Source organism: Meriones unguiculatus, chromosome 4 (assembly GCF_030254825.1).
Source record: "Meriones unguiculatus strain TT.TT164.6M chromosome 4, Bangor_MerUng_6.1, whole genome shotgun sequence".
Classification (NCBI taxonomy): domain Eukaryota; kingdom Metazoa; phylum Chordata; class Mammalia; order Rodentia; family Muridae; genus Meriones; species Meriones unguiculatus.
The window spans coordinates 26,788,743-26,815,576 of NC_083352.1; the positions used below are offsets into that span (position 1 = coordinate 26,788,743).

General features: G+C 46.2%; 1 protein-coding gene and 1 long non-coding RNA gene across 9 annotated transcripts in view; one reads left to right on the forward strand and one right to left on the reverse strand.

The window, feature by feature from the left end:
* LOC132653613 (uncharacterized) lies at positions 1-9,902 on the reverse strand. Its single transcript, XR_009591358.1, has 3 exons — positions 9,839-9,902; positions 1,330-1,420; positions 1-548 (listed from the first exon to the last, which is right to left on the reverse strand). It is a non-coding gene; the product is annotated as an uncharacterized LOC132653613 (long non-coding RNA).
* Ppp1r3b (protein phosphatase 1 regulatory subunit 3B) overlaps positions 9,665-26,834 on the forward strand; it is a 25,990-nt gene continuing 8,820 nt past the window's right edge. For 2 of the 8 annotated variants that reach the window (XM_021661737.2, XM_021661735.2), the window contains exon 1: positions 23,500-23,735. The gene's annotated coding sequence lies outside the window, so the exon portion shown is untranslated. The other 6 variants (XR_009591357.1, XR_009591355.1, XR_009591354.1 and 3 more) reach the window with 6 other exon arrangements.

Here is a 26,834-nt window from a genome sequence, read left to right on the forward strand (position 1 = left end):
TACAACGAGAAAAATGCATCTTTTATTCCAACCAGATGGAGCAATATCAACTTGGGCCAAATCAATAACATAAAAACTGTGATTTGATTGTGACCTCCCTGGAGTTTTTTGCCTGGAATGGGTATAGCTATGGCCTGCTAAACCTGGGGAGTCATGTTAGGCAGTGTAGCTTGGAAGAGAGCGACCATCTGTTCTGGGGTGCGTGGCGGGGAGACTTCTTAAATTTGCCTTGTCTTGCTCCGGAGGCCAGCTGTGGCTCCCACTGTGGAGGGACAGACCACCACAGGGTTCCGGGGGGGGGGGACTTTTGATCAATTCATCTCTCTCAGCCTGCCTACGGCCTTCTCTCTCCACACTTTTTCTTCCTCTACTTTCTGTTTCTCTCCACTTCTGCCTTGGGTCCGAGGCTGAAGATGGCAGCGATGAGACTCTTCCAGTGACAGCCGCAAATTATACCTTAAGAGCTGGGTGTGGTGACACAAGCCTCTAATTCCAGCACTTGGGAGGTACAGGCAGGCGGACCTCTGTGAACTGGAGGCCAGTCTAACCTAGGTAGTGAAAACAGAATGACGGCAATAAAACACAAACAAAAAGCAATACCAGTTAATAGACACACGGTTCCCACTGGCTCTGGGGTAACTCCTTGGAAGTGGTGGGATCTTGGTTGCTTGCTTGCAGCACAATGCACAAATTAGCGCAGACACAGACAGCATCCTGCTGCATATGTGTGACCTGCTGTCCACAGGTTGCCAAGGTCACAGAGCTATTTGGGACAGCTGAAAGCCTTGACATGGAGCTCAAAAGCTTTCCTTCTATTCTCAGTAACCTGTCCCTCAATATCATGTCCGGGGGACTCTGGAAGAGCTCATGCCTTCTGCAGTGGTTCAACAGATACTCACTCCTGCTTCTCACAGTGACTCTATAGGGCCCTTTCCAGCCTCTGAAGCTTCCATCAGAGATCTGCAGGAATCTCCAGGTCTGTATCTTCGTTTATCATGCTGATAACCAAGAACTCAGGGTAGGGCAAAGCCTCCTGACCAACAACGTGGAAGACGCTGTTTTACAAAAACACTCGATCATTTCCAGAGCCTGATGCTATTGTGACACTCTTGGTCAAGAGGTAGAGCCCATGGCTTCTCTCTTTACCTGGGCTAGTCTCCATGGCAGCCGGGCTGATGGAGTGTCACAGAGCTAATGCTGCCCAATTGTGGTGTGTGGCCAGAAAAGGAAGTATGTCTCTTCTCTCTCCCTCTCTTTTCTCTTTCCCTCTCTCTGTCATTTTTCTCTCCTTCTCCCCTCTCTTTCTGTCGTTCTCCTTCTGATTCTTACTTCCTTTGTTTCTGTCTCTCCATGAGCCCCTGGACCACTGAGCTGCCATGTAGGAAGCCAGATGTTGAGAGTATTCCAATGACGTGGAGACCTAGAGAAAACAGACACTGAGATGCCGCTTCTGCCCCACCTGTGAGGTGTCCTTGTCCAGGTACCTCTGGGTGGGTCAGGCTTCAGATGATTCTGGCCCCAGCTGCTGACCGTGACGGGGTAAGAAACCTTGTAAGTGTTGGGCGAGAACTGGACCATCTCTGGTTCTGGGAGAAAGGCATACTCCAGGGTTAAAGATGTCTTCCCAGAGGAAGTACCATGAGGGGAAGGTCTTGAAAGATAAAGATACGCAACAGGCCACCAGATGAAGAGCTTATCTGGGCAGAATAAAAGTGTCAACATAGAAGGTGACAAGAGTCACCACAAAGCCAAGGAATTCCTGGGGCAGGAAATGAAAGACTTCATTTGCACAGTCCAGGAAGGGACAGGCAAAGGCGACAGGTTGTGACTGTCCTTTGGAGGATCATTTGCAACTGTAGTGGCAAGAGCAAAAGTGGAGGTGGAAAGATCAGTAACAAGGCAGAAATAATGGAATGGCGGGCGGGGTGGTGGGGGAGGGGAAGAGGTCAAATTAAAGCACTGAGATGGAAGGAAGTCAGCCAGGGAAGAAAATGGCTTGGAAATGGCAATGCCTGCTCTGGTGAGAGAAAAGTATAAAGCTGCAGCAACAGGGAGACGATGGCGAAGCCCTGAAGGACTAGGCAGGGCGTATTGAGTGGGAGAATGTGGGCTCATATTTTCTTGACCTGTATGGCTTCCCCACCCAACACCCCCCCCCCTACCTGGGCAGCATGTTCTGCCCTTAGGAGGATGCTCTTATCAGAAAAACAAAACAGAAACGAAAAAAACAAAACAGCAGTGAGAGCTGAGAGAGCTGAGCAGCAAAAGCAAGCCAGGGAGTGGAGAGCTGATCCCTCCACCACCCAGAGCTGAGTCAGCTCCAAAGGATGCTTGTGTGGGTGGTGTTCAGACAGGTCCCCTTGACTTGTTTTCTGTCCTCTCACAGCTGTTCAGTGCACCGCATTATGGAAATGTCCGGCGTAGGGCCCAACATCATTCTCTGCTGGAGCCCTTGGGAGCATTAATAACTGTTACTTTTTTTTTTGTTGTTTTCCAAATTTGCCCAATTGACTTTAAATACGGTTGGGGCCAGGAGTTCAATCAGTTCTTTAGGCATTTATCAAAATTTTCCTGTCAGAACACACTTAAGATGCAGGGAGTCAGTGCTTGGCCTTTGGATGTGGTCCAATCGACACAGTAACCAAACCTGCAGGTATATCAGATTTCTTCAGGGCACCCAGCTCCAGAGAGCTCACAGTTTTTTAGAATACTGAGGAAATCTTGACAGCTGCCAGAATCTAATGAATATTGATGGTCACTTCCTAGAAATTTTGGACTTTGAAAAACACAGATGTCATCAACTTTGACCTCCAAAACTTGAGACTTCAGACGGTGTCATTAGAAGGCAGGGATGGGAGGAATTTATTTCAGCTTGACTGAAGGAGTGAGACCTTGGCTGTGCAGAGCTGGCCTGCAGGTGCACATAAATTATTGATTCAGCCAAATAAATATGGGTGTAAAGGTGGATTGGCTGTGGATGAATCATAGACTTTCTCTCAGCCAGAGTTCCTGTGGCCAGAATTCTCATCCCCCAGATAAGAAAACAAAGGACTGTGGGGGTCAAAGGTCACACTGGCCCAAGGTCAAAGTCAGAATGGGGATGACTCCTGGGACTGAACTCCAACTGTGGTGATGTGTGTTCAGCTGCCTCCAGGCCATCTCCAACTTTATATTACGTGTCTTAAGTCAACTGTCATGAATATGGAAAGCAGAACACTTTGCTCTGTGTTGACATATGGTTTTCCAACTTGTGCAGCCACTTAAATGTTGGGACTGTTTTTCTAGTGTTTACCAAATATATTTGAATATGTAAATGCAATCCATACTACAGGGTCTAGAGAGATGGCTCAGCGTATAAAGTGGGGACTGAGTTCACTTTTCAAAACCCACATAAAAGCCACACACTCCAAGCATGACTATAACCCAGGGCTGAGGAAATGGGCACACACACAGGAAAAGAAAGGAATCATACTGCATATGGGTTCTTCCTATGTATGTTGGAAATCAGGTGTCCGGTCTTATCCTTAGTGAAGTAAGGAAAAGGAAGTTAAAATTTTATCCGAAGAAATAATGTGATCTGAACTGCTTTCTTGAAACTTAAAATAATAATAATAATAATTCTCAAGACCCCAGTTGTAGCATTGCTGTGTGTTATTGGAAACTCAGCAGTCACTTTCTGAGACTCCCAGCTAGCACAGCGCTTGCTTCAGCAGGCAGTCGAATGTTATAATTTTCTTGAAAGCCTGTGTTCTTTTTGTTTCTACTTTTTTTTCTTTTGGGACAACCTCAATATGCAGCCCAGGCTGCCCTTGAACGTGTAATCCCAGTGCTGGGATTACAGTCTTATATCCTTGATTGCTTCTTGAAGCTCTCAAAAAAACTTCTCTGTGGGCCACAAGATCTCATGTTTTCTCAGTCACTATTCTATTGCTATAAAGAGGGACCACAACCAAGACAACTCTTATGAAAGAAAGCACTCAGCTGGTCATGGTGGCACACATCTTTAATCCCAGCACTTAGGGAGGCAGAAGCAGGCGGGTCTCTATGAGTTTGAAGCCAGCCTGGTCTACAAAGCAAGTCCAGAACAGCCAAGGCTACACAGAGAAACCCTGTTTGAAAAAGCAAAACCAAAAAATGAAAGCATTGGGGTCTTTTTGCTGGATAGTTTTGTGTCAACTTGACACAACCTGAAATCATCTGAGGAGAGGAGACCTCACTCAAGAAAATACCTTCATAAAGTCTGTCTGTGGGTAAGCCTGTAGGGCATATTTTAAATTAGTGATTGATGATGGAGGCTCAGCTCACTGTGGGTAGTGCCATCCCTGGACCAGAGGTCCTGGATTTTATAAGAAAGCAGACTGACTAAGCCACCGGGGAGCAGCCATCAAGTAGCACTCCTCCATGACATCTGCATGAGCTTCTACCTCCAGGTTCTGGCCCTGTTTGATTTCCAGTTCTGACTTCTTTCAATGAGAGTCTATGATGTAGAAATGTAAGGCAAAGAAAGCCTTCCTCCCCATTTTGCTCTTGGTCATGTTGTTTCATAAGAGCAATAGTAATCCTAAGACAGGCTTGCTTACTGTTTCAGAGACTTAGTCTATTATCATCATGGCAGGAAGCATGGTGATGGAGCAATAGCTGAGAGCTACATTCTGATCTGCAGGCCAAGTGAGACTGGGCCTGTCAGGGCTTTGAAACCTCAAAGCCCCCTAACAGTGACATAACTCCTCCAACAAAGCCACACCCCCTAATCCTTCTAATCTTTTCAAACAGTTCCACTCCCTGCTTACTATGCATTCAAAAAATGGACCAATGGGGGTCATTTTTCTGGTATTAACCCTTCTGGTTTTCTTTAGGCTTTGTTCTCTCTGCTTTCTTATGCCTAGCCACTCTCTCCTTTAAAAATATCTCCCTCTCTTTACTTTTCAATCAGACAAGAATGGCAGACTTTTTCTAAGCTTGGAATGGTGACACACACCTTCAGTGCTAGCACTTGGGAGGCAAAAACAGAAGGATCTCTGTGTATTTGAGGCTTGGTCTATGAAGTTCCTGGACAGCCAGAGATAGGAAGAGAGCCCCTCTCTCAACACAAACAAAAAAAGGAACCCCCCCCCCCGTTTTTTCCTATCATGAGTTTAATCTGATAAAGCTGAAGCATAATGTTGCAAAGTCCAAACACTATGGAGAAAATTGTCTTGCTTGATTAGTGATGTCTGCAGTGGTGAGTGGACCAAGGAAGGGTAGAAGCTGTTGGTTCTGGTATCTGTTACCTGGCTCCATCCTTTTTTTTTTTTTTTTTAACACTACAGTTGTCTGCCTTTTTCCCAAAGGTCTGTAGATGGTCACAGTTTGTTAATTAATTTTTGCATATCCTTAATCTCTCATCCATTTAACTAGTCTTTTAACTAGTGCCTTTTATTGTATCAATTTACTTCTGCCATATACTTAGCTCTTAAATTTGTAGCCCTTGGCCTAAATGCCCACCTGCCTGATAGAAAACTCCATTTGTTAAACACACCAGCACTTCAAGGTCAAAAATTCTAAAACCAAATTAACCTCTTCCCTGTGAGCTTTCTCTCTCTCTCTAAACTCTCTGATCTATTGTGTCAAAGTAATGAGGACAACTGACCATGGACTGAAACCTACAAAACTGTTCGAAAAGACACACTTTTCTCTTTATAGTTGATTATCTAAGGTGTTTTGTTATAGTAACAGAAAGCTGATTAGCACAACTATCTAGGTTGAACTGGGTTCCTGTCACTTGGACTCCACAAAGACAGTATTATTTGGTGGGTGAGGAGGTTTTTTTTAAAAAAAAAAAAAATGGTATGGTATTCTGCAAATATATTCCATCCTGACCTCTGTTTTCTATTGATACCTAGTTTGTAGTGACAAAGAAGAAAATGTCATTTACAATAATTGTGCCAGCTTGGCTGTGCCTAATACTCAAAATCTTGGGGGTGTCTTTGCAGGTGACTGACTCCACATTACAGAGATGGTAAAGGCAGCCAAGGCTCAGTGTTTGACAGAATATACTTGTTAACCTTCTAGGCTCCAGCTGGGAGCCTAGAAACAGCTGAGTGTCCAGTTCCCTCTGCGTGCAAGAGGCAGCATTCACAGGAGGCAGAGAGACAGACACGGTGACCTTTGATCTAGGCCCTGGAGGGTCCTAGGGTCAGTGTCTTTAGTGAGTCTCAGACCATTCCTTGTGTTCAGGAAGCATCTCAGAGCAGTCTGTGAATTGTGTTCCTGGTAACAACTTACAGCGGATCCCTCGTTAAGGATTAAGCTAAGTAATATTGACAAGATAACTATAGACATAAAATAGACATCTGGACAAACCTAATGTGGTCAGGAACAAGGACACACTCTCTCTCTGAGGAGGGCCTGTGCCTGATTGGTGCAAGGACTCCATAGCAGCATTCCTGTTTCAGAAGCCACTGAGTCAGGACGGCAGACCTGTTGAGCTGCAGGAGTGATCTCCTCAGACTGCAATGTGACAGAAGTTACAAAGCAGGCCAGTGACAGAGCGCAGCCCCAGAGCTGACCTCGCATCCTGTCGCAGCTTCTAGCGCGTTGTCAGCCGTGTTTGAGAGCTATCAGGAGAAAGGATACAACACCAAGCACATCAATAATGCTTAGCTTTATAAACAATTCAACAGCCGTGTGTTGGCTCGCTTCAGCCACCAAAAGCACATGGCTCTGCCATTGGGATGAAAATGGACACGGTGAAGCCAGCCGTGGTGGCACACGACTGTAATCCCAACACTCTGGGAGGCAGAGGAAGGCTGATCTCTGTGAGTTCCAGCCCAGCCTGGTCTACAAAGTGAGTCCAGGACAGCCACAGCCAAGGTTACACAGAGAAACCCTGTCTCAGAAAGAAAAAAAAAAAAGACATGCTTGTGAGCAACTACACTGGGATTTGGTCCAGCCGTCCTTGTCCTTGTCCTCTTGTTACAAAGAATTCTGCCCCACCAGCCAGCAATATTTTCTCCCCAATGACTCCTTTGAGCAACAGCAAGCAGGGACACAGCAGCTATCCTTGCCTACCCTCTCCGTTTCCTTCGCCCTGACAGAGTGTCTGGCAACGCCAGAAAGTTGACAAGACGGGCTGAACGAGTGAGTGAATAAATGAGCGAATGCCCATCCCAATCACATGAAAAACTCCCAGCACGCAATGTTAACACGAATGGGACATCTCGAGGTCCCGACCGGGTATAACTGAAACCCCTGGATCTCTTTCTTACACATCTCTGCGTGCAAGGATGGCCATTTGGTGTATAGATTTCAGTTTTAATTTTTTTTAGATAATTTTCTTTGATGTGTATGAATGTTTAGCCTGCATGTATGCATACTACAACATTCATGCCTGGTGTCCACAGAAGCCAGAGGGGGGAGGCAACTCCCCCAGGACTGGAGCGGCACATGGCTGTGAGCTTCCATGTGAGTGCTGGGGTTTGTTCACAGATCCTCTGGCAGAGCAACAAGCGAGCAACCACTGAGCCATCTCTGGGCCCCTAGAATGTATTTCCTCTTAACTGGTTATTTATAACTGGAATGTTTTCGTTTTTCACTGTGGCTGGTTCTATGCTAGGGCATACCTCTAATTTCTTTGTTACAGAAACATGTTCTTGGTTCATGATAAATTGAAAATATTTTCTTTCCTGCTTTCTGTTAAGCTTAATTTCTTAATTCTGATAGAATTTCTTTCTTTCTTTCTTTCTTTCTTTCTTTCTTTCTTTCTTTCTTTCTTTCTTTTTCTTTCTTTCTTCCTTCCTCCCTCCCTCCCTCCCTCCCTCCGTTCCCTCCTTCCCTCCCTCCCTCCCTTCCCTCCTTCCCTTCCTTCCTTCCTTTCTTCCTTCCTTCCTTCCTTCCCTCCTCCCTCCCTTCCCTCCTTCCTTTCTTCCTTCCTTCCTTCCTTCCCTCCTCCCTCCCTCCCATCCTCCCTCCCTCCCTCCCTCCTTCCTTCCTTCCTTCCTTCCTTTCCTCCCTCCCTCCCTCCCTCCCTCCCTCCCTCCCTCCCTTCCTTCCTTTTTTCCTTCCTTCCTTCCTTCCTTCCTTCCTTCCTTCCTTCCTTCCTTCCTTTCTTCCTCCGTTTTTAAGTTCATTCATAGCCAGGCATAGTGACACAAGCCTCTAATCTTAGCACGTGGGAAGTAGAAGCAGGCAGACCTCTGAGTTTGAAGCCAGTCTGGTCTATATAGTGAGTTCTTTTTTGTCATTGTTGTTTTGTTTTTTGTTTTTGTTTATGTTTTGCATTTTTGTTTTTTGAGACAGAGTTTCTCTGTGTAGCCTTGGCTGTCCAGAACTCACTTTGTAAACCAGCCTGGCCTTGAACTCACAGAGATCTGGCTGCATCTGCCTCCCTGAGCGCTAGGATTACAGGCATGTGCCTCCATGCCTGGCTCTATATAGCAAGTGAGTTTTAGGACAGCCACGGTTATATAGGGTGACCCTTTTCTTTTTTCTTTTTCTTTTTTTTTTTTAATTTGCCTTTCTTTCTTTTTAAATCTTCTTTCTGTTTGAGACAGGGATTGTGTGTGTGTGTGTAGCCGTGGCTCTCTTTGAACTCACTCAGTAGACCAGGCTGGTCTGGAGAAGACAGCGTGGCAGTGCTGTCTGTGAGAAAGTAGCCTTTAGCAGATGATCCACCAAGTCCCTGATTCTTGGGTCTTTCAGCCTCCACAGCGGTTAAAAACACTGCTGCCGTTTAAAGCCCACTGTCCCTGGTGTGTCTTGATGAGACTAAGATACTCTGATACACTGTTTCCTGGCCAGTTTCCTAGGGTAAAGTGTGGAGACCAGGACACTCACCTACCTACACACACCTCCAGATGACTCAATGGGTAAAGATGCCTGCTGCCAAGCTGACAGTCTGGAACCTGTACGGTGGGAGGAATTCCCATAAGTTGACTTCTAACTGGCTGCCAGGCCATCTCTGTCACCATGCAGTGGTCACTCAGGTATCGCACCATATGACCAATGCCGGCTGGGTGCTGTGGAAGGGGGCTCTGGGACTCGGTTATCCGTGGGTCTTTCCTGCACAGTACAATCTACACAACTGGTGTGACATTCTCTGCCTTCACTTGTTGCAAAGCCGATACAGCAACCTTGAGCCTATCCTGCACCCTGGAGACAACTGTCCCAACGCAGTTTGGAATCAAACGAGTCCCTTCTGGGCTCACTACAGAATTCCCTCCTGACTCTGTATTTGTTTTGGTTTTATATTGTCAGGATGCTGGTCATATTTGCAAATTGGGGTAGGAAAACTTGTTTTCAAGCCTGGCTTCTTCCTGAAGTCAGTGCTGCTTGGCATCTGTCCATCCATTGTGAGGCCTTTTCCTTTTGTCCAGCACACAGCTCAGCACCCTACCATCTGCATCTTTCTCCTTTCTTTGCCCCTGGGCTTTCTCCTCCACCTGCCCACACTTCCTTCCAGGGCTTCGGCTCTAGCCACCCCCAGAGGTTGCTGACCCCTCTTCCTGCCAACACCAGTGCCCTGTAACTGAATCTCGCTGCCGGGGCCGCCCACCTGTGAATGAGGTGGTTGTCCTGGCAGTCAAATCCAATTAAGGCCTGTGTTTGCTAAACCCAGTGTTTATTCTGCCGGCGGCCTGAAAGGCCCTCAGATTTAATTCAGCAACCCACAGAGGCCAGATAAAGAGTCCTCGAGGTGGGGCTATCGGCCTTTTCATCTGGTTGCTTTGAGCTGCAGCTGGGATGGTGGACAGAGCCTGAGGTTTGGAGTCGGATAGATCAGATTTTTGATTCAGAACTCAGCCATTTGCCGGTTGCTGTGTGATCTTAGATAACTTGCTTAATTTCTCTGTTTTCTTACCTGTTTGGGCCCCGGGGTGTGTTAAGAGAAGTGTGATGCATACCTGTGATCCCAGCCTGGTAGCTAAGGGAAGAAGAGAGAAATTTTCTAGGTCAGTCTTGGCTACAAAGACAAAGGCGGGGGAGGGGCGGGGGAGGTGAGAAGAGGTTTAGTAAAAATACCCGTCTTTCGGATTTAAGTAAATGAAGATATGTGGTGTGTTCAGTTCAGAGTAAAGCACAGTTCCTGCTGGACTGAGGAGAGCGGAAGGCACAAGGAGACAGCTGACGCCAAGGCTCTGGGTTTGTCCGTCTGTCTCACGATGCCGAGGCCAAGTTCTGAGAAGGAGAGGGTCCTACCACACAAGCATCTTGGGGACTTGAGCTGAGCATCAGGTAAGCTCACCGTCTTTCTCCAGTTTTCTAGGGGAGGAGAGCGTGACCACAGCACAGGAGGAAGCACCGTCTACAAAGTACAGCCTGCTCTCAGTTACCCTTCAAGCGTCTGCGCATGCGTGCCGTGAGGTAGGCAAATTAGGCAGCAGCCTGCCTCTTCCAGAAGTGACCTTGGTGGCGGCCAAGGTGGAGGCCAAGCAGCCGTATTGTTCATTTGTTCTCTTGCTGGAAACATAAGGTTGCAGGACTAGGGAGAAAACAATATGTCAATTCCTCCTCCTGACCACCAAGGTCCAGCTATCAAAGTATTAAAGTCCAGCAATCCAAAGCCCCCTTTGGCTCACCTAATCAACATGCCCAATCGGAACAAACTGACTCATCCTGATGCAGGTTTACCTTTTTCCCCTTATAAACGGTCATTTGCCTATGGGCTATGCCTGTCTCCTCTCAGCAAATACCCCCCCCCCACACACACACACACACCCGTTCCTTTTCACATCTCTCTCTGCCTCCTGTCTTTGTCTCTTATTCTCTGCCCCTTGTCCGTCTGGGGCAAATAAATCTCCCTTGTGCTGAGAAGTTGGTCTTGGTTGTGCCCTGTGTCAAGTCACTTCGGTGTTGGCTCCAGAAGTGAGCAGGCCTGTTCCCTGCGTGTGGAAAAGTCAATAGTAACGCCAGTGCCAAAGTGGCCTTCTTGGTTACTCTTGTTTGGCGTGGTTAGTTGGAATGAGGTATCTCTCTTTTCCAACCTGAAGAGTTCCTGACTGGCTTAGTGTTACACAGAAACACTACGGGGCTACAAAGAGAGAGAGCGGGAGCTCATTCCCTTGAATTTGAACCAGTGTCACCTGGGAAATGTCAAGAATCCATAGACAAGTCTGCTAGCTTAGAAGAAAATATCTTATTACCAGAGACCCCAGAACTCCAAACTCTGAAGAGTTCTAGATAGAACAAGTCTTACTGTGTTTTTGCTATGCATAAACATGCATAATAAAAGGTTAATTGATAAATTAGGCACAAGTAACAAGTTAACAACGATAATAAAAATTATTATGATATCCTGCAATAAAAGCTATGTAATTATGCTCTGTCTTCATATATGCTTATAACATATTTATTATACATAACTATATTAAATATATTATGAACAGTGTGTGTGTGTGTGTGTGTGTATGTGTGTGTGTATGATATTGGTTGCCCTTTTTCTGGTTGCCCATGAGTAACAAAAATCCTGGAAAGGGAAACCAGACCTTGAGGAATGAAGACCCTCTACAACCATGACTGGAAATAAGTGATGTCATCTTTCTTGGCCTTAGTTTCCTTCCCAGTAAGTGGAGGGTGACATACGAAAAAAAAATAACAAAAAAAAAACAAAAAAAAAAAAAAAACCAGGCTTCTTTTTAACTTGAACCAGCTCTGATTTCCCAATATCCTTTATAAACTATAGAGTTGGCACATGGTGTGAAATCAAGGTGCAAAAACGTGGTGTGTTGATTTTTTTTTTTTTACCTGAGCAAACACTACACCCACAAAGTAGACATTCTCTTCTGAAAGGTAAACAGTAGGACCACCCTGAAAGTGGGAGAGATGGGTTCAAGAAGCCATAGGGAAGAAGGCCTCTTTCCTCAGCAGCCAATAACCTTCCCACTGCCAGAGAGGAGGCTTGTTAAACAGAAAGTGCTCAATGCAGAAAAGTGAGGAGCCATCAGATAGGTTCGGGCATGAGGAAGTAACTCACCAGGGTGGATAAGACGTAATCATCTTTTTTTCAGTCTCACGGTTGTATTTCATAACACAGGGAGATGTGCTAAGAAAACTGGGGAGTGTCAGGAAGCAAGGTCATGTCAACAAGAAAATCTACTTGGCCGTGTGTAAAATTCGGATGTGCCCTGCTCTTCTACACACATCAGAAGTCAGGCTGTCATTTGTGTCTTTGCCCCATGTGGGGTGGGGGTTTGCTTCATAGCACTTTGTGTCTATATTTGTGTTTGAGACACAAAGATGTCATCACTAGGTGTCTAGATTTGGGTGCTTATTTGTTCGTTTGCTTGTTTGTTGAGACAGGGTTTCTCTGTTTAACAGCCCTGGCTGTCCTGGAACTCACTTTGTAGACCAGGCTGGCCATGGACTCACGGAGATCTGCCTGCTTCTGCCTCCCAAGTGCTGGGATTAAAGGCATGCGCCACTGCACTGGACTGATTGGATCCTTTTAAGGCAGACGTCCTCAACCTTCCTAATGCTGTGATTGTTTAATACAGTTCCTCCTGTTGTGGTGACCCCCAACCATGAAATTATCTTTGTTACTACTTCATAACTGGAATCTTGCTACTGGTATGACTAGTAAGGTGAATGTCTGATATTCAGAGTATCTGATATTTGACCCTGTAAAATGGTCCCTTGACCCCGAAGGGGGTCATGACTAACAAGTTGATAACCACTATTTGAAGTGATTATACCTGAGATGGGAGACCATCAATCTCCATTATCTCCTCTCTGCAGCTTAGAAATACCTACTTCTCTAAAGTTGCCATCCGTTATTTCTGTTCCTTAGCATTGCTGCAACTGTTGTGTGTGACCTCGTGACTCTCTTCACCTTTTAGAACCTACTCAATGACTGTTCTCCTCTTTCAGTTTTTATGCCCTGTTCTTCACTGAACTTCTAAGAAGTGCTCTCCTTATCAGTGACGCCACAGTCCACACTGTCAGTTTCCCCTATTTCTACCTCCATGGTGGACTTTGATTCTTTGGCTGCACTTTTGGCCATCTATTTTTACCCTGTTGTTGAAGGTTATATTTATCAGCTAATTTTGAGATAAGGTCTCACCATGTATGTTGCCCAAGCTGGTCTTAGACTCCCAATCCTCCTGCCTCAGCTTCTTCAGTGCTGGAATTACAGGCACTTGCCACAGTACCAAGCATTTTTTCATCCACTCTTTTTTACCTAAAGATATACTTATTTTTATTTTATGTGTTTTTTTCCTGCACCTACGCCTGTGTGCTGCACTACCCATGGATGCCAGAAGAGGACGGCAGAGCTCCTGGAATTGGGGTTACTGACTTGTTAGAAGCCACATGGGTGCTGGGAATCAAAGTTGGGTCATGGGAAAGAGCAGATGGGTCTCTTAGCTGCTGATACATCGCCCTGCCCCCTCTCCTTCCCTCTCACCTCTGTCCTGTGTTCTAATTTTTCATCTGAGTTATTTCTCTGTATGCACCATGTCTATTTGTAGCCAAGACTATTTAAAAGTTTTTCTTTTGTTTCTTGTAGTAAGCAAGCTTCTTCCAGAAGGCTACTTCCTTCCACTCTTTAGAAAGCTCCATTTTCCTTTCTAAATAATCTACGTCTATTCATTTACCCTCAACTGAGGGAGTATTTGGTTAACTCCCAAATACTGAGGCCATGGAGTATTCACTATAAGCATAGCAAGCTACAGATGTGTTGGTGTAAGACTTTGCTTCCATATCTTACACTGGGGGAATAAGCAGGTCTTTGTTTTCTAAAGTCTTGGCTCTTTGAGGCACTAACAGCTCCTTTATGTTTGAGGAGCCTCTAAAGAATTTGCTCCTCTTAATAAGCCTTTGTCTGGGGATCCAGAACTCCCCACAAATGAAAGATCAAGACTGCAGCTTCTATGTGTTTTCAGAGAGGAAGCCTAGGAAGGAGTGAAGCCTATGAACTGTGGGATTAAGCTTTCCTCTGGCAATGGAGCGTGACACTGCTTAGGTACAACACCCTAGACGGGTCTTAGGCCTGAAGCCACAGGGATTTCTTAGCAGGCCTGCTAAAAAGACATCACCAACACGTACTCTGAGCAGTAGCCCCATAGATGGTAAGGATGTCACAGAGGACAAGTATAGCAGAGGCTGCAAAGTCTAAGGCCAAAGGCCTCTTCTTAGTTCTCATGAGTCCGCACCAACTGCTATCAGCTTCTAGAAGTTATTGTTATTTAGAATAATCAGGAAATGTAAACATTGTTCGCATTTGGGTTTTGTAAAGTGTGATCCTGGGTATACATAAAACAATCCAGAAAATCCTCAGAGTAACCCTTCCAAGGCCAGCACAAGAAAAGGACAAGAAAGCTGCTAAGATCATGTTCCCAGACTCCATAGATAATCAGGACAGAGTCACCGTTTCAAGGTCCCGTGGCCAAGCTCTTACTCCATTGTGTTTAGGCTATCAGGAGCTTGTGGGTCTTCACCTCTTTTTACATCTTCCTGGGAATTTTAGCAGAAAGTTAAACCTAAATCTTCTTCATATATTTTATGATACGTTTCTCAGAGAAGGAGGAGAAGAAGAAAGGAAAGAGGAAGAGGGTTCGAGAGAGAGGTGGGGGAGGAAGGACAAAAGGAAGAAAGGGAAAAGAACAAAAGTCAAAGCCAGGTTTAAAAAGACAAATGACTGCACTTTAAAAAGCAGTGGAGCCTGAGAAAAATAACAGAACACAAAAGACCATGCACTTGAAAATGACCAAGGGGTTAACAGAAGAAAAATGGGAATGAGACCAAATATCTTTGTTAAAGCTTAATGTATTGTTGTAGCAATCTCCAAGGTTTAGGTGGAAACGAAGCTGGCAAAGTTTGGTTTTCTGTGGTTTATAGTCCTGGCTGTTCCCCAAGGAAGACTCATGCTAATTGCTGTCAGGTTGTTCTTTGGTGAGGTGTAATTTTACAAGAAACTTAAGTAGCTTCTATAACAAATGAGCTGTTGTCCTCAGTTTTATAATATAGTAGGGAAAATAGATTCATTAAGTAATGGCCCCTGCCTGGGTCAGTGGCTCTGTGGATGTGTGTGTATGTACGTGTATCTGAGTACGTGTGTGTATGTGTGTGGTGTGTGCATGTGAGTGTGTGTGAATGTGTGTGTATGTGTGAGTACGTGTGTATGTGTGTGGTGGGCGGTGACTAGGTAGATGTCTCAACACTCTGAAATCCTAGTTCCAACCATTTCGTCCCTAGATCTAAGATAGCCTGTGTACCATGTGGAGAAATCTTTAACATGGGATCCAGGAAAGAAAATACAGACTTTAGGTCAAAGTTCTCTAGGGGCTGTAAGCTGATCATGGAGACAACCAGGAAGTCAATGCTCCTCTGAGTCTTCTGCTGCAGAAGAAAGGGGTCCTAGGAAACTAAGCCTTCTGGGAAATGGAGGAGATGAGTCTGGGGATCTGCATGTAGATACTTGTTTCTTTTCCCTTAATCCCTCAAGTTAGTACTAAGTAGAGTACTCCTTGTTGCATGTTGCTAAGAGTGAGCTCTAGAGCCTGGCACAGAGGCACACACCTGCAATCCCAGCACTAGGGGAGGCAGAGGCAGGGGTATATCTGTGAGTCTGAGGCCAGCCTGGTCTACAAAGCGAGTCCAGGACAGCCAAGGCTACACAGAGAAACCCTGTCCCAAAAAACCGAAAAAGAGTGAGATCCAGAAAGACTTGTATCAGAGGAAGTACAGTTAATTAAACAGAGTAGGAAGTGTTTGCCCACATCCAAGTCATCTGAATCCGGAGGCATGCAAGAGAACCACACAATAGCCAAGGGTCCTGCCACAATTTTAAAAGCATCCTAATAGGCTATTCTTACAAAAATGTGTGCCTCTTGCCAGGAAATTCTGGTTGTAGTTTCTTTATGCATTGTGTTCTATGTGTATTGAATTACATGTTTTAATATAATTTATGATCACACCAGTCATAAGCATGATGAATAAGAAGGGAGTATTAATACATACTGGGTTTTGCCTAATGCTCTGTAAACCCAACAAAGTGGTAGTCTCCAGCTTAGTTGCCTTCCTCTCCACCACTTACTGCCATTTAAGTCAATAATATGGGTTGTAAAGTGTCCATTCATAGCCCAAGTTGGCTGCGTATTCCATGAGTCCAGGCTGAGGCCAGGGATGAGGTATGTGGCTATTTTCGACCAAATACAGAGCACAGAATTCATTCGTAAAAATTTTCATGTGATCTTTTTGCAAATTGAGTGAGTGTAATTTGCCCAAAGTCCACAAACCAAGACCTTATTAGAATCATTTAACTTATTTTCCCCCAGGGACAGAATGAAAAAAATTAATAGTAACCTTTCTAAAAACAATTTGGCAATATGGAGCCGATCAGAAAAACATCCCCAGTCTGGAAATCAACAGGAATACGGACAAAAATATAAATATGAAGATACTTGTCAAATAGGAAAACACTTGTCAAATGATGACTATTTACATCAGAGAAAACTGAAATGTGAAGAAGAAAACTTAGTTCCTCCCAAGAAGAAAAGATTTAAAGGTTGAGGGCTGTAGCTTACTGAGGGAACACTAGAACCCTTGCCTGGCATACACAAAGCCACGTTCCATCATCAACAACACAAAAAAATTAAACAGAATATGCTGGCATAAAAGTAAAAGAGTTAAAGTGTGGTCTCTGTGTGAGAAAGAACACTGGGTAGGCATCAAGAAACATTTGTCAGGGCTGCCATGGTGCTACATGCTTTTTAACCCAACATTCAAGAAGCAGACGCAGGCAGACTGCTGTGAGTTCAAGGTCAGCCTGTTCTACATAGTTCAGGACAGCCAAAGCCATACAGTGATACTCTGACTCAGAGCGAGAAACTTTATTAGAAAACTACAATAGTAATACAGTTAAAACGACAGTCATGAACTACTACCATGAAAGAACACCTTTGCATGTGTTATGTTTGTAGCTATTACTGAATGATGGCATTCTGCTTTTTGTTTATATTTTTCTGTACTTTCCACAAGGCCGACGATGACTTTGTGTCAGGTTTATAATGACAAAAACAGTAAACAACACAAACTAAAGAAGTCATATGCATTTTAACGAAGCAATGGTCCAGGGTGTAAGGCCGTGGGCAAATTCATCTCACAAGTCAGTTTTATCTATATGTTTATTGGTTTATTTTTACTAGAGCGTAATGCCAGGGCTTCAGGTACATAAGACAAGTACGTTGCCTTTTAGCTGATTTTAGCCCATCTACATAGCTTTCTAAAGAGCGGGCCCTCCATCAACTTTACGCAGGAACTCTAGAGCCCTCAGCCGTGAGGGAAATGTTCTAGCAGCTTCGGGTACCTTTGTCTTTACCCAACATCGGGACACAGACACAGGCTTGTGTGCCCTCAGTTCTCATCCTTCTATCCTGGCAGAGCATGCCTTTGCGAGTCAATGCCAGCAGAAGGTGAGGACAGGACAGGGGTCCCCAGGTAACACAAGGCTCCCAGAACACATTTGTAGCACTGACAAGGGTAAACAGCTCCACTGTCTAAATTTAAATTGGCTTTGAGGCAGAATGGAAACAGCCGTCCCAGCTTTCTATTCTGACCAAGCAGGATGAAGCTCTCTTTATTCTGATTTAGATTTATTTCTTCAATAACCATCACTTGGAGAGGAACAATGTTAGAACTAAAAATATTCTTAAAGGTTTTTCTTCCAACACTCAGATGAGATTTTTTTGGAAGTTTTGAAATGTGTCAAAGTGATAAAACATTAACAGTATTTATTCAAATTTTCTGAATGAACAGAAGGGTCATTCTAAGACATGAATAAAAGAATCGTCTTACATTGAAGCCAGGAAATGACATGTTTTCAGTTCTTTTATTTCACATATCTATTCCTTGAAAATGTCATACACATACAAAACATATTTTAATCATTATCTCCACTTCCTAAAACTTTTTTTTAGCTACTCTAGTCCCCCTTCCAATTCCATATCCTCCCTTTTTTCTAATATCCCACTGAGTCCAGTAAGTATTGGCCATGTGTACAGTGTAGAACCATCCACAGGAGCCTCACCCTTGAGGTAAACTACAGCTGCTACGTGTTTGTGAGAGCAAGGGCCGCAGACAGATCTTTTAGTTCAAGGTCAGCCTGGTCTACCGAGTGAGTTCCAGGACAGCCAGGGATACACAGAGAAGTTCTGTCTCAAAAGAAGAAGAAGAAGAAGAAGAAGAAGAAGAAGAAGAAGAAGAAGAAGAAGAAGAAGAAGAAGAAGAAGAAGAAGAAGAAGAAGGGGGGGAGGAGGAGAAGGAGAAGGAGAGAAGGAGGAGGAGAAGAAAACTACTTCACACGCTCCCTGACTTGACTCTGACTCTTGCAATCTTCCTGTTGCTTCTTCTGAGACATTGCTCTGTTGCCAGAAGGAGGTGCTGATACAGATGTTTCATCTGGGCTGGGATCTCCAGTCACCTTTTCTGTGCATTTTCTGGTTGTGGGTCTCTGTGCCAAACACCATCCACTGGGTAAGGGAACAGGACCTAATTTTAATTGGCTGGAAGGAAATTCTCCAACAGGCTCTAGAATTCTTTATCTTTGCCAGGTCCTGCCTCGCTTTCTTCAGTCCGAACTTAATCAGCGGTCAGTTCTCAAGCAGCCGTCTTCTGCCTTCCTCTTCCTCCACCACCCTTGCTGGCACACACATTCCAAGGTGACTTCTTATTTATCACATTGGGGAATGGCTGTTTCCTTTGGACATACCACAACCATCTCCATCCCGTAAGGAGTGATTTTGCCCCATTGATTTACAGGACGTGCAGGGATCGCCAGGTCTTCACGAATGACAATGAGGCTGTTAGTACCTCTTAGTCTAAGTTGGGAGTCCGCAACCCTCACCTGACTCTCTGCAATCGCTCCCCCCTCCTCCCCCTCGCAGCTGCACGCGCAGTCAGGAGCGGTTCTCTACCCGTGGGTCGCCACTCCTCTGGGGGTCAAAGGACCCTTTCTCTCAGCGGTCGTAGATCAGATATCCTGCATCTCAGGTATTTACATTACTATTCACAGCGGTAGCAAAATTACAGCTGTGAAGTAGCAACAAAAATAATTTTATGGTTGGGGCCCACCACCACGTGAGGAACTGTGTTAAAGGGTCGCAGCGTTAGGAAGGTTGAGAACCACTGGTCTTGAGGGACTATTATGTATAAAGTGGAAGGTCAACCAAAGGTGAGGAGGGCATGCCCCATGCTGGGGTGGGATGCAGCTGTCCTCCATGTGCCTGTGAGTAAGCCGCATAAACTCACAGGTTCACTAACCTGAGCTGAGACAGAATCCTTTCTTTGGCCTGTCACTGGTGCCCTACTTGGAGTAAACTTAAACTTGTTCATACCTCCCCAGGAAGACTGAAACAAGATCCCAAAGACAGAGGCTTTACCTTCCATACATTTCCTGGGTATCTATTAGCTTATGCACTTCTTGGAAGAAAAATTGTATTTCTCCCATTTTCCCATTAAAACATATTTGTAATTGGCACGTTTTCACTATGGAGAGCCCTGTTTCACCAGGCTGTGTTCCTGTAAATATTTAGAATACAGTGAACACATCCTCTTCTTACCCCCTTCACTCTCCTTCCTCCCCCCCATCCCCTGCAGACCTATTTGTTTCCACAGACAATTTCAATTCTACTTTTATGTGAAGTATAACTACTTGATTCATGTCCCTATATAAAATTTAAGTTCTACAAATGAGAGAGAAAGAGATGAAGCATTTGCCTTTTCCCCCTCGGGTTGCTTTTGCTATCTGGGAATCTGTGCCTCTGCATGAATTTTGGGATTTTCTTTGTTTCAGTTTCTATGAAGAATGGCGTTGAAATTTTGATGGGAATCACACTGAATATAGAGATGGCTTTTGGTTGGATAGCTATTTTTATATTTGTTTTCCCAATTCATGAGTATGAGAGAGGTTTCTATCTTCTATATGTCTTCAATTATCTTCAGCAATTTAAGATTTTTTTTTTATTATAGAGGTCTTTTCATTTCCTTAGTTGGGTGTATTACAAGGTACTTTTTATATCCTTTCTTTTGAGGTAACTGTTAATAGGATTATTTGCCCGATTTCTTTTTCAACATGTTGGTTATTGGTATAGAGGAAGGCTACTAGTTTTTTATCCTTTAATATTGTGTCCTGCTGCTTTGCTAAGTGTGTTTATCGTGGTAGAAGTTTTTAGGTGGAAGCTTTTCCATCTCATATAGCAGGGATGGTTAAATTCCTTCTTTTCTGGTGTTTATCTTTATTTCCTTCTCTTTTCTTACTACTCTAGCTGAGATTATAAATGCTAGGCTAATTAGTAGAGAAAAAGGACACCCCTGACCTGTTTCTGATTTCTGTGAAAATGATCTGAGCTTTTCTCCATCTGGTTGGTCAGAGGTCTGTCATATATGGCCTTTATCGTTCCTTCTACTTCTAGTTTCTGCAAGACTCTCCATCAGGTAAGGTTGGAGTTTGTTAGAAGCTTTTTTCTTTGTCTATTGAGATGGTCATGTGATCCCCCCCAGTCTCTTCTGTAATGTATACAATGCAAATTTATTGATTTGCAAATGCGTAATCATCCATGAATCTTTGGAATGAAGTGGGTTCGATCATGGTGAATGGTCCTTTTGATGTGTGCTTGAATTCAGTTTTCAAGTATTTTATTGAGAATGTTTTCAGGACAGCTACTCATATGCTGAATGAAGCAGCCAGATGCCCAGGACAAGGAAGAAGACACTCTTACTACTGACAGACTTGGGGGGTGGGGGACATCATTTCTATGCTTAGCCCCTGCTAAGCCTTTTGGTTTATTTTTCTGGGAAGGGGTGTTTTAGTAATAAGTGAAACTAAGACTAATCCAATGCCAGATATTATAAGATGGAGTTGGGTGTGCCTGACTAAGGGGTTGAATATTCCCATGTTCCCTTTCTTTCCTCTTCCTTGCCGTACAATGAAAGAAAGGGCATGATCCCGCCAGCTCTCAGGCTCTAGGCTTGTCATCTGCCTCGGGTCCCCCAGATACTGGGCTCCTGTTAGCTCTATTCTAGTTGTAGAAAAAGACTGCCCTGTACAAGCCCATAGACGCCACACTCCTGCCTACCAAGACTGTGGTGTCCCACAGCTAAGTTTAGCCTGCTCTCCTGATTTTAAATAGTCATCTGAACCGCAGGGGAAATTATTACCCACGGTTTCCTAGATCTATGTGAGAAAGATGATTCCAAACCCTTGGGCTGCACAGTTGTATTTGCTCATCCCAACTTCTTCCCAGCTAGGATCCGATCACCCTTCGCCTGCATATATTTTGCAATACTTACTGGCTCTCTGTCTTTGCTCGCTCCAGTAGCACAGTCACTTCATTTGGGATTGTAGCCGGCACTTGGCTTAATGCATCTTCAGTTTAAAGCTAATGCCGGGGATTTCAAGTCGGCAACAGCCCATCCAAAAAGAAAGAAATGGCTGCTGAGACTGGGGAAGCTCCCCACTAGAGCTTTAGACTTGTATTAGATTATTGTAACCCAGGAGTGTTTTAGGCTTGCACACCCACTTATATTGAAAGCTGCTCCCGTATCCCTTAGAGTAGAAACCCCCAAAATCACATTAAACGAGTTTCCATAAGTCCAATATGCAAGTCAATGCATCCGATATGAGTTAATGGTCATAATGACCTTCTTGTGTCCTGTTGTTCTCAGAGAGTTTTTTGAAAGTCAGCTGGGCATGGGTGGTGCCGTGTGTGCGCGCACACACACACACACACACACACACATCTTAATTCCAGTACTCAAGAGGCAGAGGCAGGCAGATCTCTAAGTGCTAGGTCCCAAACCCAACACAAATGGATAACTAAGGTGGCTGTTTAATATCTCAAAATGGACCTGGCCACCAGGTTCTCCCAGCATTCCTCAGTCCCTGTTACAGGATATGGCTGGCATACCCTAACCCTACCCAAACTTCTCTAGCCCAGGGGCTGGGACGCCCTTAGAAAAATATGAACCTACCTCAAGTGGCAGCTAAAGTCAACAGATTTCTCAGGAGAAAGAGGAGTCATTGGTTCCTAAAGTCACGGTCCTGCAGAGCCCCAGGGGCATAAACACAACAATAAAAACAGAAGCCGGGAACAAGCAACTCGCTACTAACCCAACCCAATTCAGGCAGTCTCCTAAATACATCCACCTCACTAGTCCTCAGTGTGCAGGACTGTGAGCGTCCTGGGTGGTGTTCTGCCCCCAAACAACCCTAGATTTGCTAGAGTGAGAGCCACAAAGCAGAGTCACTGAATGCTTGGGACACTACTGCCTAAGATGCAGATAATATCGGAAGCGGAACGGGAAGGCATGGAGAACTCTTGCTTTTGGGCATTCTGAGGAGGTCACAGCCATCTGTGAACCCTGCGGGCTATTGTCCTAGAAAGGCTAGGGCCGGGCCAACGGGCCAACGGAAAGACAACACTGGCTTCTACACCTGGGACTCTCAAGATCTGATTAGAACTTTACTAGCAAGGGGGGGGGGGGGGGAGCTTTGCACGCGGCAGCCATCCGATGCTCCTCAGTCAGTCTCTCTCCAGCCAAACGTTCTACGGTGGGAAATCGCCTCGTCCGTAGGCTAGGGTCGCCTCCCCTCCCCCCCACCGCCCCGGCTCCTGATGAAACTGCGACCCGGATCCAGGACTCCAGCGGCGTCTCTCGCAGCACGCTGCAGATCACGTGGCGGATTGCTGCTCTCCCGCAAGTGTGGCTTATTGGCCGGCCACTAGGGTCCCGGGAGTGCTCGTTGGCCGAGTTCCCCGTTCCTGTGGGGAGGAAAAAAGGTCTTGGATGGCACCCTTGGTGGGCAGAGGTGGCTGGAAAGTTTAAGTGCGCCACGGGCCGCCTGAGGTGGCGTTGAGAGTGCTGCAATTCAGGCAGCAGGTGAGAAGGCTGCTGTCGCGCGGACCCACCCGGGCCCCTGTCCCACACTTGCCGTCGCTGTCCCCGTCACCCCGCGCAGATGGTGGGGCGGGCTGGGGGCCCCGCTCTCTGTCCTCAGGAGTTGTACCTGGAACGTACCTCCCCCAGCTTCGAGCCCGAGGTGCGGGGCCTGGAAATCTACGGCGAGAGGCGCACGGGGGCGTTCCCCGGCCCTCACCACTTGTCGTCCGTTTACGGTGACTCCCAGGTGGAAGGATCCTCTAACTGGGCTCGGGTAGTTGTTGGTCGCTTTCACGTGCAGGAACATCCCAGGGACCCGAGCTGGGATGCAGGGGACCCCCGAGATACCTCCGTGGGGCTAGCCCACGACACGTGGCCAGGGAAGATGTCCTGGTGTCACAAGTCCCAACACGGCCCATCCCTAACCCGAGATTTGACACTTCTGGAGGGTAATCCCAGGTCCTTGCGGCGGAATCCGCGGTGCAAACCCAAGTCTCCCAAAAAGAGCCCCGTCCAAGCCCCGACTCCATCAAGTCGTGGAGACTTGTCACCCTTCGGTGCACACGGGCAGCGGCACACGTTGGGTGGTCTCGGGTCTCGGAGGGCGACGGGTTGAGGTGAGCTCCGCCCGGGAACGGGGCAGCCCGCTTGGGGGTGCTCGTGAGGCGCCACTCCCGCCCGGGCTGTCACGGCGCCAGGTCCCGCCCTGGTGTGATAACTTTGACTCCTCCTCCCCGGTCGTCTCCGGGAACTAAGCCCAGGCCCTACCTCCGGGACACTCCGACGCTCACGTAGTTCAGAGGCAGCAGTCACCCCTGCCACCTCTCTCAGGCTCTCCCATGAGGCCGGCGAGCAGGGGCCCGGGCTGCGGCGCCGCGGGAGAGGTACGTGCACACCCAGGTGTAGCAAGGCTCCTGGGGAGGGTGTGTGGGGTGGGGGTGGGGGGACGGCGAGCGGTTTGCAGGCGCAGCACCGTCGGAGAATGCCTGGTGGGATCGGACTCGCTGACCTGCCCCCAGGGACTTGTTCAGAGCCACCGTTTTGGACCCAGAGAAAAGGCTGTGAACCAGATTCGCTTCAGAAGAGTGAGTGGACGGCAGGCCCAGAGTGAAACAGAGAAGAGAAAGCTTTAACAAAAAAAGACTTTAGTGTGGAAACTTGTAGAGTTGCTAGAAGGTAGACCTGTTGCAGCTTGCGGGTCCAGGAGGAAAAGGGCTTCTTCAGCCTAGGCAGGAAAGGAAATGGTCCATTTGGCAAAGATGTCCAGGAGCCAGGAAAAAACTTGGAGACAGCTGAAGGACCACAGAAGTAGACTAGGGCCATTTAGGGAAAACTCTGGACTAGAGCCCTGTTAGCAACCCCAGAGGTCAGAGCGGGGGAAGGGACCTCAAAAGAGAACCTTTAAGCCTGGAGAGTTCGTTTATTGCAGCTCAGCTGGGCAGAGGCATTCTTAGGCCAGTGCTGGGCAGTCTGGGCTGTCTCATTCAAAGTTCCCAGACTGCTCATTACACAGTTCCATTCACAAACATTTAAGACTGAGGGGTATGCATTAAGGCTGTGATAATTACGCTCTGTGGGGAAACGATGTCAACTTTATTCATGTAAAAGTATCAGCTAAACAATTGGGGAGAGAATGAAGAATTGCTGAAGGGGGGAAGGGGTGGGTGGTGGCGAGGTATAACCTGGTTGTGGGTACTTAGCTGATGTAGCGTTGCTGGTGGGCTGTTCCTAATCTGGCTTTCACGTCTGGGAGAAAGGGGTGCAGAAAGGAAGGCACAGCCAGGAACTCAGCTCAGCTGCCTGAAATGCAGAAGCTCATAGGGGTTATTTTCTGTTCAGGCTTGTCAACCTTAAAAGAAATATCCCTGGATTTCTGGGATTGGCCGGTATCTTGAAAGACCACATTATTTCACCAGAACAGGGAAGGTATTTCTGCAAGGGTCTCAGACACAGCCCAGTCCCTCATCAGAGGCTGTTGACCTCCAAGGCATCCGTGCGAAAGCGAAGTGTGTGACTGTCCTTGGGAAAGAGCTCCTGGAACTCCCAGGATCCTATGTCCCATACTTGTGGCTCCGAGGTGCCATTCTCTGTGGCTCAGAGGTGCCGTTCTGTTTCTGCTTGTTTCCTCAGTAGAGGGAAAGGCTTGGAGACAGAAGGCTGTGGTCCTTCCAAGCATGTTTTGGGGGTGAACGTGTCTCCTGAAGCACCTGCCGGGGTGTCTTTCTTTAGGGGACTTAACTATTGTGCTGCCCAATTTCTGGGAGTGCTTCTGAGTGGCCCTTATCATTATTGGGCTGTCGGGACATCCGAGCAGATAAATCAGGAAAGCTAAACTCAAACAAGTACTTTGGTACGCCGATTCTTGGATGAACATCAGGTTAATAAAAGCTGGAATGTTCTATGAGGGTGACCATCACATCATACCCTTGATAGAGGCCACAGGGGTGAATGTCCTTAGCCTGTAGCGATGGCGACATCTAGAAAAAAAAAAAGAAGGGTTTCTAAGCCAGGCCTGCTTATGCAATTTTACAGGGCAAGAGCCCCAGCGGTAGGTAACTCCTGGGCCATCATAATCTCACATTTGTCTTTCATGGACAAGTCTTGGAAAAAAAAAAAGGATTTTGAAAAGGATTGCCTCCATAACTCTGGCTCTGATTCTGCTAATCCTCACAGTTCAGAGACAAAGGGGGTCCAGGAGTACATGTTCACCAACGGCTTCAGTTCCACTCTTGAGCCTGCAGGACTAGAACGCCTGAGCGAGCCTCCTGGGTTGCAAGGGAGCAGAGTCTTGAGGGCGCTTTGGTGTTCTGCTTCCACGGTAGCTCAAGAATTTTGTACCATTTTTCCAACAAGCTGGAAAAAAAAAATTTCAGGAAAGCATGGCTGAGACTGGACCTAGAACTTGGAGGCACTACAGAGGCACACCAGGCCTTGTGCTGACTCAAGCCAGGAGGAAGTGCCCGGGATGGGGTGGGGTGGGGGTGGGTTGGACAGGGATGGGATGACTTCTACTCCCCTGCTCACTCCCAGCACTTCAGGGGTGGGCAGTGTGGAATGCACAGCACGTGCTGTTATGGGACCGCGCTCGGCTTTAATGCGCATTTAAACAGAATAAGAAATACGTACGTTAAAGTTGAAATGGGAGGACTATTTCTAACAAAGTTTTGCAATGGACATGAATAACTAAAACTTGACACTCTGTTAAGTAATGAGTCCTTTAAAAAAAATGAGTTAGTCAACCCATTGATCCTTTGTAGAGGCAGCTCAGTCTGACTTGCCCTTTCTAAGAACAGTCTTTGTGTGTGGACATTAGATCAGACCCAGCTAATTTGTTCTGAACCTTTACACTGGATTGCTTCTTTCGCTAGAAGGGAAGTAGTGGGGCATTGGTTTAGTGGGTGTAAGTAGCCCTTAGCCGTGGCCACTTCGGAAAGCACACAGATTCAGAAGCAAAATAGGATTACCAGGCTTCTTGTGCCCACAAAAACCATAAAATAAAAAATAAAAAAAAGTAAGGAGGGAGTCTAATATGTCTTTGTTCTCTCTTTCTCTCTCTGTGTGTGTGTGAGCATGTGTATATATTTCTCTTCCCCCCCCCCCGAGATATCTGTGTAGCTCTGGATACACTGGAACTCACTCTGTAGATCAGACTGGCCCTAAACTTAGAAATCCACCTGCCTCTGCCTCCCAAGTGCTGAGATTGAAAGGTGTGTACCACCACCACGAGGCAACATTTTTTTTTCATTATGCATTTGGTTAATCAGATTCAGAAGCTGAAAGAGCATTTACTGGGTCAAAGGCATTGTCCCCCAGCACTTGCCCTTGAGCAAGGCCCCTCCCTGCCACAAGACACCTTTGCCCATCTCATCCCTTCCCGTTAGCCAGAAGAAGGCAGATGTTTGGAGACTATACTCTTCCATTTGACATGTCCTGGAACTCTGCTCTATAGACCAGCTTAGCCTCTGCCTCCCAAGTGCTGGAAT